Below are 9,708 nucleotides of genomic sequence, written 5' to 3'. Positions count from 1 at the left end.
AGCTTAAATACTATATACAGTATGGGGAGGTCAGTTGAAGCTGTAGGCAAAACAGAAAGAAATCAAAGTGGTGCACGAAATGTGGTCAAGAACAGTGGATTAAAGTTGTTACATCAAAAGTTTCAACATCACAAAATATTACGTGCTTCTGTTTCTAAATTCCAAAGTAGGAGGCAGAAATGCTTAAAACATGAAGCCATGCAAAATAGTTCAGAATATTGAGTATCCTGGCCCATTTACTTTCATGAGTCATTCTTTTCTGCCCTAGAACTCGGGAATTTTCACCCATAGTAGCTATCATTCTGTGATGGATTTTGTACTCATGATGGTGTCATTAATAACTGTGATTACATGAAGTATTTTTGTGCAGGGTTTTGTCCAGGCTTTACTATGCTTTTGAAATAAAATAACAAAAAGGGAACTGTGTCTAGAAGAAGAGTCCATAATTGCTTTCATTTTTCCCCAGTGTCACTGAAACAATGCAAATCTCCCCATGCATGTTGAAGGGGCTTTCTTTGAAGGGAAAAGTGCAGGCATTTCCTGCAGTTTACCTGGCAGTAAGGGCCTTGCACTTTATAGAGGGTTGCAGAATTGATTCAGGGCACTCAGTAGGCATCTGCAGAAACAAGAGTGATGAATCCATAATAGTCAAGCTTCCTGTCAGGGTTATGTGTTTGATGATATGAATCATAACAAAAACTAATTTCCTGAACAGCCATCTTATATTGAGATAGTTACTCCTATGGTCTGACTTCAATCTTTTCATGCCTGAAGTGAGTCTCTTGGCTTGGGCATATGAAATAATTCAGTTTTCCTTTACAATAGCTTTTGAATGTATTCCATTTTCATTTTTAGTGTCCAACCATTTTGATATGAAAGTTTATAGACATTTTTTTATCATTTTTAAAATGTAAATTGATGAGATTTTGCCCTTTAGCTTTGACTGTATTGTGAACTTGCTCTCATTAGCTTGCTGTGCTTCTAGCGTGCTCACTTTGATTCCATGAAAAGTCCCATCACTCTCTGGGCTTGCTGCTATGCCACAATCCCATTACAAGTAGTTAGAACTCTTCTTTCCCTATAGACTCCACCTGAAACACTATTTTATCAATCTGTTTTTGGAATTAGATTATCTCTACTTTTCACTTGAAACAATAGAAAACATAATACATATTTGTCGTTTGGAACATTTATCAAAGTTATTTGTATACTGAGTAATTTTGAATTATTTTTGTAAGGAATAGGAAATGTGTGTGGGTTCTTTTCCTAAAATCACACTTTAAACAGAGATTTTAAACCTAATGTGACTTTCATATGTAAGGCTTCTGGCTGCATTAGGAAGGTGTGCGTGCATTCATAGGCTTGCACTGGAAGTGCAGTAGTGCATTAATCGTCATTGACAAGCAGCTGTGTAATTACATTTCTGAAGGCCAACTTGAGTTATCACCTCACCATACTGTAATGTCACAATCAAACCATTGGCAACAGGATGGCAAATGGAGGAAAAAGAGATACATTTGCTCTTCATTTGTCAGAAAGCTGCTCTGCAGCACAAGAGAAGGCAAGTGATGATGTGAGTGAAAGCTGTTTGATGTTTCTCAAACCAAATGCATTGTATCACAGTATCACACTCTCACATCATCTTCCAAGTCATCTCCTCTCTAGGAAATAATCAGAGGTCTTACTTTATCTCTGAAGTGTTTGACCACAAGAAAGGAAGGAAACAAGCAGAAAGAAGAAAACTCTTGATTATGTACCAAATATGTATGTATGTATGTATATATATATATATATATATAGAGAGAGAGAGAGAGAGAGAGAGAGAGAGAGAGATTGGCTGTGTTTAAACTATTTAAAATGTCCTGAGAATGATCTGCTTTGACTTGCTGTTCCAATGCTTGCACCTACCAGATGATGAATTGCAGGATGAGTAGATTTGTAAGTTTTGAAATGTTTAAATTCAAATTCCTTAAAAGTTAACAATCTTTCAATTTTTTACTTGTAACTTTTTTTCGAGAATGGCATGAATGAGTACTCATTTATATCATTTCCACTCCCCCCTCCTCCTTCCAACTCCTCCTATTCCCCCAATCCCTATCAAATTTAAGACTTCTTTGATTGTTACTCTGTGTGTGTGTGTGTGTGTGTGTGTGTGTGTGTTTGTGTCTGTGTGTGTATGATCTACTTAATCTATTTAGGGTTACTCATGTGCACATGTGTTTATACAGCTGATCACTTGGTATTTCATATCTTATCAGGGGACTCGTCTCTGAAGGAAACTGATTGACCCTCTCTCAGCACCCACTGCTTGCCTGTAGCTGTTCATCTAGGGGTGGGGTTTGGCCTTATGAAATTCTCCCATCCCCATCAGCATGTTGACTGCTCTGGCCATTATGCAGGTCTTGCTTAGGCAACCATGTTGTTGAGATGGCAGGGGTGCAGCTTCCCCAGTATGTCTACAGGACACACTCTCATGCTAGACATCGTAGTCCTCTGGCTCTTACAATGTTTCCCCCTCTCTTCTGTGATGTTCCTTGAAAATGGTGGGTAGGACACTAAATGAGTAGGCAAAAGGGAGGGTAATAGAGAGGGAGAGGGAGGAAGGAGAGGTAAGTAACACTAACGATGTTAGAAAAAGTCATAGGGAACATATTTTGTAAGTTTACATAGTTTACATATATGGTGTGAGTATGTGTGTGTGTGTGTGTGTATACATATATATGTACAGTTTAAGTAGAGTTACACCACATGGAGTGATAATGCTCCCCCATGAGCCATAGACTATTTAACAAAAAACCCAGTGCCAGGTATGAGAAACCTCTCTTTTTGAGTGGTTAGTCAACTTCTGAAATAATATAGCCTGTTGCCATTGCCTTTGGCTTTTGAAAGTAAGACCCTGTTGCTAAGGACATCATACACTTCAGGCACAGGGCTTGGAAGAATGAAGCTTGAACTGACCTGGAAGCCTCTTCCCTAAGGACTGGCTCTCATAGTATCGAAATATGCTATGAAAGCTGCTGAGGGAGAAAAGTAATCAATACTCAGCCGAAAGGCCTATGAACCACAACAGTGACCAGCAAAATATCCCTAGTGATTCAGTAGCAATACTTTTTTCTTGGGGATAATCAAGAGTTGTCTAACCGAATCAAGACTCTTTCAATAGGAGGAAATTCATGCCTGTACTATAAACCCAGTCAACTATCCATGGCTAGAGAGGTCATAGACCCTAGAGAAAAACCTACTGTCATTTTCGTGAAGCAATATAATTTCTAATTGTATTCTAAACACTAATCTTGCTACCTACAGATAAGTACAGCACTCATTCCTCATCCAAGAAGCTTCTTTCTGCAGCAGATAGAGACCATCACAGAGATTCACAACTGGTCAAAATGCAGAGAATAAGTGACTGTGGGGTCCCCAACAATACCAACTAGTATATTTCAGACAATCCTTTATTTTAATCTGTTTTCTCGCATTTACGATAAGCAATAAAAATAAACACAATTTTTTGTCTAACTTGCACATACATCATTTAATGTAATGTCATAGTTTGCTACTTTCCATTTTAGAAACAGAAGAAATAAATTGAGCGCCATTCCTTATCACTTTGTAACCACTGTAGATAATGCTCCACCATTGCCTTCCCTTCTTCAATATTACTCTCGGTGATGAAGAACTGAGCTACTCCAGAGTCTCCTCACCAATGTGCTTGTATCATTCCCTTGGAGAATCATGAAATTTGTTTCTTTTCCAATTAAGCAAATACCACTGAGGTGAAAAAATAATGTAAAACTTGATTATAAGTGGACATGAATGTTGATCACCTGACTCTTATTTGAAGACATTCAAATTCTCTTCTATCACTTCAATAATTTTGAGAGAATTTTGTTAATCAATGGAAATGATGTTTGAATTTATTTTTAAACTAATTTCCTTAGAGTAAGCCTCAACATTTCATTTAATTGTAATCAAGGCATACAACTGTCTTAGAGTTAAAAGCTGATTTTTTTCAACTAAATGAGACTAATATAGAATTAGATATAAATTTCTGAGTGAAGAAATCATGCTTCTGAGTTTAGAAGCAAGGAAGAAGAGTAACTGTGAGCTATTTTGATAGCAGTGAAAATTAAATTAGGAGTAAAAACTAAAGACCATTTGAATCTAGTTTACTTTCCAAGTCTGCTAATTAACTTGGTGATTTAACAACAATATCTCAATTAAAATCACTTATACAAGAGTCTGTGTAGCTGTGATAATTAAACACGCTAGACTGTAAAACAACTTAATATACCATGGGCATTCCATAAACCTCCCATTTTTCTTTTCCTTCCTTCCTTGAGATAAAATTTCATCAGAAAAATAGATGAACAGAAAATATACAAACAACAAAACAAGGTATACAATTAATAAACATTGGAGATAATTGCAACAAAAATATTTCTTTGAAAAATACAATTATAATCACACATAGCTTTGGCTATCATAAGGCTTATGATCATTTAAAGCAAGAAAGGCTAGCCCAATAATTACAAGCAAATGTGTGAGGAAAGTTCCAGGAACAATAGGCAATCAGGGAATTCTTTGCAGACTTTGCATTTGCATTGGTATTCTTAAGTGACATTTATGATGAGAAATTAGGAATATGCAGATGATGACAGGATGTGAACTTCTTGCTCTAGAAAACAGAAGGGGGAAAGGCTCAAATTAGAGACAATGCTGAATTTGACAACCTAAAAATTAAGTTTGTCTTGGATAAGATGGGAGAATAAAGGTGTTAAGGACTAGGAGAGGCAGTGTGCACGGCAAGCTTGGGAAATACGGGCATTCAACATATGCCTTCTGGGCAATGGGAAGCCATGGGAGGTGTGTTGACTGTGTGGCTCTGAATCTGCACTCTCCTTTGCCTGTGACTTCACAGGACCCATTTACTCCTTCTTTGTCAGTTTCATTAGTTATAGGATAAAGAAGAATACACTGGTACCATTTTTTCTGATCCTAGGCCCCAAGAAGTCCTAAATCTAGCTCTGAGACAGATAAGGCTTCTGACCCATTTACTCCTTCTTTGTCAGTTTCATTAGTTATAGGATAAAGAAGAATATACTGGTACCATTTTTTTCTGATTCTAGGCCCCAAGAAGTCCTAAATCTAGCTCTGAGACAGGTAAGGCTTCTGGTCATATGAAAACCTAATGGACAGAGGAAGGGTAGATGTTTCTAGACTGGGTGTAACCAGCTTAGCTGCCTTTGAGCAGTTCACCTGCTAATGATTCGCCCAACATATACTGCTTTGAAGGCAAGCAGCTCACCTACATAGATAAGAGCAAAACTAGCCAGGTCAGCAGAGTCCATCTAGCCAAACTGAGTACTATAGGAGTGGGAGAAGGAATTTTTCTCTCTCTGATACTGAAATCACCTGAGGTTACAGACTACAGCGATATCTGCCCCTGATGGCTTTGAATCCCAGAGAATGTAAATTTTATTTTAACTTTTGCAAAATAACTTGATGCAGAAGAAACAGAAACAGCGAGAATAAGACTAGACAGAAAGATGACTTATGAGGAACTTGCTGGTCTGTGGTCAAGAAGAATATGGAGGTAACTGGACAGAGCAGGATAGAGAGGCATGCATGGACATGAGACCTATCTGAGGGCTACAATATCAAGAGCTCAGTAAATACTGTGTATCAATCATCATCATTATGGGTGTCAACCTGGGATGATTTATTTAGCATAGAAGATATTCCATGATTGTGATGAGACAGAAAAAAATACTGAAAGAATACTAAAGGCCTTTAGAAAAAGCCATATGGAAACGTACCACTATAGAACCTTATTAAAGTACATACATATACATTATAAGAAGAGACTAAAAGGAACTACCTTTTAACAAGGGAACATTGACCCTATTAGAAACCATAGGTTAACAAAATAAAAGCCCAATGCCAGGAATGGACTCTCTCTTTTTCAGATGTTGATCAGAATTCCCACAGAACCTCAAACAATATTTACCAACGACCCTTCTCTTGACTACCTACCAGAATTTGACTTAAGACTATATATGTATATATTACATACATGAGCTGTAGAACAAACAAGGAGAAGTTAAGCTGGTACTGACTTCAAAGCTTTACCCAACTGTGAATCCTGTGAGCTATGCAGTATAACCAACCATTTTCTAAATTGGATTTAAGGTCCCTTTCATAAGATGGAGCCCATACCTAACATTGATATCATGCCTAGGAACCTGTGGTTAGACAGGCCACAGACCATAGATGAGCCTAATACAATTATTCTTCTAAAAAGACACAGCATTAAACCGACTTTTAATGATTTATTGTTATAACCATAGATTGATTAATGCATCTTTCAACCTTCACCAGAGAGAGCTCCTTATGCAAAAGATGGTGATTAACACATAAGCTCTCAAATGGCCAATGTGCAGAGAACAAGACTGCAGAGTGCTTATCCTTGAATAGGACACCTATGTCAAACTTCCATCCCCCGAGGCTCAGGGATCAGGAAGATGGGACAGAAAGATTTTAAGAGGCAAGCTATCAACATACAGACAAATTTGGTTCCAGTTAATTCGTTTGATTATCTGTGTCTTTTAAAATAGCATTTTAATTGACTTTTGCACCATTAGTATTTATATTGGGCACTTCTCCGCTGGGGTGACAGAATACTCTTGTATATTATAGGTTGTTTAACAGCAACCTTGGACTTTACTAACTGGATCCTAGTAGTATCATATGGTTGTAATAACCAAATATATCTCCATGTACTGTCAAATTTAATCCTGTGAGGTGAAAATGTTTTGGGTGGAGAAAAGTTGCTTTAGAGTGTAGTTGATTTTCTTTTCAGTTGGAGAATAAATAAGTATAAATTTAATGAAGGTTTTGTAATACTGATGTAAAATATGTTTGAATAGCTAGTGAAATTTTATTCTTTTAAGAAGTTTAAGACAAAGTAACATTCTGGAGGTAATAAAAATGTTCTATATTTGCTTGGAGTATACATTACATTTTCCAGTCTTTCAACTCAGAACTATGTATTTTTGAAAAAAAAAATAAGTATAAGATTACATATTTACAAAAGGTATTCAAGTGCTTTTAAAAATTTGGGTGAGGGATTATTTAACTTTACCTTGTCAAACATATGAAAAATCACCGGTATGAGTAGTTAAATATCGAATTACGGTTTGAAATAATGAAAGGAATTTAATTACCTAAGTTTTATTTTATTTTATTTATTTTTAGTTGCATGTGTGTATTTTGTCTGCATGCATGTAAGTGCACACCATGTGTGCATTACTCATGGAGGCCAAACTGGGTGTGACATCCCCTGGAACTGGGGTTACAGAGGGTTGTTAGCTGCCATGTGGTAGCTGAGAACCAAACCCAGGTCCTCTGAAAGAGCAGTCAGTGCTCTTAACCACTGAAAAATCTCACTATCCCTTAATTACCTGAGTTTTAAGTGTTTTAAAGGACGTTTACTATGTTCAACGTAGGTTAATTGAACAATATTACAAGCATAATCTTCTGTGGCTTTTCTTTATTGCCTAGATTTAAATAAAGCTGCATAGCAATTTCAAAATTTGAACTTTAAAAGCTGAAGGGACTAGCATACATTTTTTAACTTGTTGATTAAAAAAACCTCAAAATCCTACATGACATAAAATTAAATGATACTTTAACGTTTAAAAAAATCCCCATTTCATTATTAAAATATGCTGTTTCATACAGAAAAATTCATTTTTAATGCAACTAACACTTAGATATTTGCATATGCATCTCTAATCTCTATATATCTGATTAGTACTAGTCACAGTCGGTTACTTTCTGAGATCCTTGGCACCTGAGCATGGATATAAAGTCATCAGGTAGATTTCAATATTGTATAACTGTATTAATTCGACTGTAAACCTAAAAATTTACAGCCAACTTTGAAAGAGATGCTTCTTAGCTCTGGAAATTGTTATTGAATATGTCAATGCTGTTGTAATGAAATGCTTCTTATAATTATGTGGTTATTACATAAGTAATTAAAATTTTTTTGACATTTTAAAAAATAATTTATTGAGAATTTCATACATGCATATAAGGTGTTTTGATCAAATCCATGCCCACTCCCTCCCCTCTAACTTCTCCCATATCTCCCTATCACCTTTTTCTGATAACTTCATGACTCTTTCTTCTTTGATTTATTTATTTTTATGGGGCTTTGGCTACTCTAACATTACCCCCTCTGAAGAGATAACTCTACAATCTTTTAAGGATTAAATACAAGCTCCCAAATACTTTCAACATTTTTGGCTTTTGGAACAAAGTATGTTGCTAAGAGGCCCAAGGACATTCTGACTTTTAGCCAAGAAGCTGGCTACTTTTCTTTGGGGTCTTTTTACCCTAACTGCCTAGCCAATTCCTACCTCATATTCTTATCACACCATCCACTGAAGGGGTTCCCCAAATTGCCAATAGGGAATAGGGACACAGATTGCTCTGGCTTCTTCCATGCTGAACAGCGACGCAGGGTGAGGCAATTGGAGTACCCCTAAAATTGAAGACATTTATAATGAATTATAATACCTACAATAATCCAATTGAATATTGGTCAAATATAGGTTAATCTTTGTTGAATATGACTTAAGTTCACTTGCTGTTATCTTTATTTTCCCTTTCCTACCTACCTATGATGTGGTTATTCTGATTTTAATGAAGAAAGGAATGTCAAACACTGAGTAAATCTCTATGAAGAGATATTTATTTTAACCACTTCTGTTACAAGCAACTTAGAATTTCTCCAAGAGTTTTAGTGGCTAGAAATTAATTGATATTTGTGGCAAAGCAAATGTGTTAAAACTCAGTTGGTGGGTTTGAAAGAAATCAATGTCTATGCCATCACAGTACTCAGTAATTACTATGATTTTTAACTTTCACTGTGTTAGAATTGCATGTGAGGCCAGAATATTCCAAGCAATGGGTGTCAGATGTGCAAACGTCTGGAGGTATTTTAAAAAATTTCCCTTGCTAAGCATTAAAGATGGTTAAGTATGGTGAGAATGTAAGGGAATTACTAGGGGTGAAGTCAGAGCTTTGGGGAGGGGCACATTATGTAGGGACTTACATGCTGAGTCAAGGGGTCAGAAGTTTATTGTTCGGCCTAAATAGGAACATTGAAGGGGAAAAAGCAATTGTAACTTTTTAGAAAGGTCGTTCTGGATGAAATATGCATGGGAAGGTGAGAAGATTATCTGGAAAAAGGAAATGTGCAAACGTTTCAGAGAAGTTACCTTACTAAAGTCAGAGCTTTGGGGAGGGGCACATTATGTAGGGACTTACATGCTGAGTCAAGGGGTCAGAAGTTTATTGTTCGGCCTTAATAGGAACATTGAAGGGGAAAAAGCAATTGTAACTTTTTAGAAAGGTCGTTCTGGATGAAATATGCATGGGAAGGTGAGAAGATTATCTGGAAAAAGGAAATGTGCAAACATTTCAGAGAAGTTACCTTACTACAAAAGACCCAAGAATTTCATCTTGTAAACTATTTTTTTTATTTATTTATTTTTATTAAAAGAAGCTTTTCATTACAACAGCATTAACCTATTCAATAACATTTTTCTGAGCTAGGGTACATCTCTTTCAAAATTGGCTGTACATTTCTAGGTTTACAGATAAATTATTATGCTTATATAATCTTTTACTCATTATAAA

General features: G+C 36.2%; 1 long non-coding RNA gene across 1 annotated transcript in view; it reads right to left on the bottom strand.

The window, feature by feature from the left end:
- Positions 1–3,518: 3,518 nt before the first annotated feature.
- The window catches only part of LOC115072368, a 22,544-nt gene continuing 16,354 nt past the window's right edge, over positions 3,519–9,708 (bottom strand). The window contains exon 3 of the long non-coding RNA XR_003851412.1: positions 3,519–4,675. This is a non-coding gene — a long non-coding RNA (uncharacterized LOC115072368). The remainder of the gene's footprint in view (positions 4,676–9,708) is intronic.

Source organism: Nannospalax galili, unplaced genomic scaffold (assembly GCF_000622305.1).
Source record: "Nannospalax galili isolate Female #2095 unplaced genomic scaffold, S.galili_v1.0 scaffold1562, whole genome shotgun sequence".
NCBI lineage: Eukaryota > Metazoa > Chordata > Mammalia > Rodentia > Spalacidae > Nannospalax > Nannospalax galili.
Note: the sequence above shows the minus strand (reverse complement) of the source record. Positions and strands in the feature narration are given on the sequence as shown.